General features: G+C 50.0%; 1 protein-coding gene across 1 annotated transcript in view; it reads left to right on the forward strand.

The window, feature by feature from the left end:
* The first annotated feature begins 707 nt into the window (after window positions 1-707).
* Window positions 708-3,047, forward strand: part of numbl (NUMB like endocytic adaptor protein) — a 67,129-nt gene continuing 64,789 nt past the window's right edge. Inside the window, exon 1 of the mRNA XM_008292164.1 lies at window positions 708-936. The gene's annotated coding sequence lies outside the window, so the exon portion shown is untranslated. The remainder of the gene's footprint in view (window positions 937-3,047) is intronic.

The following is a 3,047-nucleotide window of genomic DNA, read 5'->3' on the forward strand; positions in this document are numbered from 1 at the left end:
CAAAGTCCGTGTTTAAAAGTGAAGAAAAACGGTATTTTGAGGTATTTCTGAGCTGATTGCACAAGTCATCAGACCAAGACAACAGAAAGACAAGCAGCTGATGTGCTTTTAATCACTTGTGACATTCATACAGAGAAATACGTTAAAGAATAGTTAAAGCACTGAAGCTCTTAGTCTGGTGTCTGATGGGTAAATAAACTCCTCCTGGGTCCTGGACTGTGAGACCTCAGTGCTTCTAAAGCCTTGTTCATCCACCTTTACTGTGCAGACAGATTTATTCTGGTGTACCTGCTGGACCTGACACCAGATCCTCACCCAGCACAGCCTGCATGTGAAGCCATGAGGCGTGCAGCAGCAGCAGCAGCAGCAGCAGAAGCAGAGAGCTTCCTGCTGGGAGGATTGTAGTAACACGCGATCACAGCAGAGGAGCGGCCGCACGGTGGCGCAGTGGAGCAACTCAACCGGAGCCCTGCGCTTTTTTTTTTTTTCTTTTCTGGAAAACATCAATGGGAAGAGTGGATTTGCATGTCCGGCCGTCTGTGCCAATGGGCGCACTGGGAAGGCTGGGTTAGCGGGTGGAGCCGGGGGAAGCAGCCCAGTAAGTGCACAGTCAACAACCAAAGCATCCGAGATTACTACACGCACCGATCCCACCTCACAAACCAAGAGTCGGTGCTTCTTCTTCTTCTTCTTCTTCTTTTCTTTTTGTGTGATTAGTGTTTGGTTGCATGAGCCGGACGGTGTGAGCCTTCCCTCTGAGGCTGGTCTGCGGCTCCACGTCGCCTCCACACGTCGCTCCTCGGCGCGGATGAAGAAGATTTGGTGAAGCCGCCGGTTTCCGAGCTCGCCCCTGTGTCTTACACCTATTTGTGCGCGGGGTCCTGGATTTCCAGAGAGGAGGAGGAGAGGGGAGCCGATCATCTGTCGTTCTCTTGGGTGAGTTCACGGGATTCTCGTCCGACCTGGCATCCCCCCCGTTTTACTGACACTCCGGGCTCGTTTAGCAGCTCGCTAATGTCTCGGTGATGACTGATCCGAGGCGGGGAGGTGATCAGACGGGGAGTTTTGGGGCTGATGGTGCTGTTCGGATGTATTTGCAGCGCTGTTTGGACGCGGACGCCGCCAGCGGGCCCATATGTGTGAAATGAATGAAATGTGGCAGCTCCAGCCTTCACCATAGCGCCGCACAGCTGGTACCAGAACCAGAGAGCGCAACTCCATCCGGCAGGACGCACAAGTACCGGTACGGGCTCTGGTCCAGCATCTGACAGAGGAGTCCTCAAATGATGCCTTAGAGATCTAACGCTCCAACTTTGAAATACAGCTCCAGTTATGAGCCTATTACATCGACTACGGCCGGGAAATGTGCTTTATTGCGCCATTATTGGCGTGGGAATGAGATAATGTGATCGCCTATTGATTAAGCTGTAAAGACTCCCTCTGACTATTGGCTAATTATTGGCTCATAGGTTCCCTTTACTTGCATTTTGTCCAGAACAGAGTGGAAGCTGAAGCGCTGGAGTTTGAATATGTGGGTTCATGATTCTCACCTGTCTCCATGATGCTCTCCATCTCTGCCTCTTGCATCAGGCTCTGTGCTGGTGAATTGTGTCTTTTGGGTGTCATTGCATCATTTCCAAACTTCTTCAGGGTTTGTTGAGGGAAAAAAAAAAAGAGAGAAAGTGCTGCAGCTTTGGTGTGATCTCCCCCCAGTGCCCTGACATGGATTCATGAAACATGAGAGCAAACGTGCCAAGGTGCTGGTATTCAGAGTGATGGGAGTCGTGATTCATTCACGCACGTGCACGGACACTCGTGCACTTGGCACATGCCTTCCTATGTAGGGCCTAGTGAATGCATGCGGCTCTATTGTCTGTGGGGCTCCATCTGTTCCATGACATGGCATTCCTCAGACAGCCTGTCATGCTGTTGGGGGGGTGGTCTACCCTGATCCACCGCCTGGACACGGTCGTATGGATCGTGTTAGGTGAGGGGGTTCAGGGTTCAGGACCACTTGGGTGGACAGCAGGGGTGAATGTCTAAAGGTGACTTCTGACTAAGTTTGGTTTGGAGCAGGTTCTGCTTTAAGGGTTTGGTCTATAGTTGGTGCTGAAGGAAGGCAGTTTAGTTCACGCCTAAATCTAGGAGAAGGTGGTCTAAAGATGTGTCAGGGCTGCTGAATGGTCTGGATCCACTAACTATTACTCCAAGAGGAAAAAAGCTTTGGATTGTCTGTATTTTTGTCCCAGTTGTTTTGGGGGCGCTAAGCCCAGGTTGCAGCAACGGTGTCCCTGTGAAATAGTGACGGAGGAGCATTTGCATACGGGAAGGTGAGCACACTAAAGCACAATGCAAATCCAAATCCTCGGCAAAACTTGTGGGATGCTGCTCGAAGGTTGTTTCCCGTAATGAAGGGCATTTTGAAAACGTTAACATGTAGATTGTGGAAGACGAAGACAAAACCACAAGAGATGTGCAGAAGGAATGACTCACTTATGCTCAAAGTTGGTGAGTCGGACTACGTACGTACTACAGCTCCCCTTAAAAATTCAGTTCTATTTCATACTGTGTGCACACGATAGAGTATGTTAGTATTAATATTGGAACCCACCCCAGGGCTAAAGTTAGGCCAGACTCAGTGTGGCACTAGGGCTGAAGGGTGGCTAGGTTTGGTCTTTAACTGGGGCTAAAATGGGACAAATGTAGTTCAGACACCACAGAATGTTTGTGTCGGTCCGAGGTTGGAATTAGAGGATGTATGTTTGATCCGCACGAGCTAGAAGTTTGGTCCGAAGGGTGTGACCAGAAGAATGCTGTTGCTCCAGGACAGGGTTTAGAAGAAGGCAGGAGACCTGGAGATAGAAGAGAGGTGAAGGTGGTACAAGTTAAAGTCCAAACCGAGCGGCTTGTGGACATAAATTGACTGTGATGCAGCTAATCAGTGCTGCAACTCAGTCGTCACAAGCAGAACATAATTACACCGCCTCCATCTACACACACGCACACACACACACACACACACACACACACACACACACACACACACA

This window comes from Stegastes partitus, unplaced genomic scaffold (assembly GCF_000690725.1).
Source record: "Stegastes partitus isolate 25-593 unplaced genomic scaffold, Stegastes_partitus-1.0.2 Scaffold788, whole genome shotgun sequence".
Classification (NCBI taxonomy): domain Eukaryota; kingdom Metazoa; phylum Chordata; class Actinopteri; family Pomacentridae; genus Stegastes; species Stegastes partitus.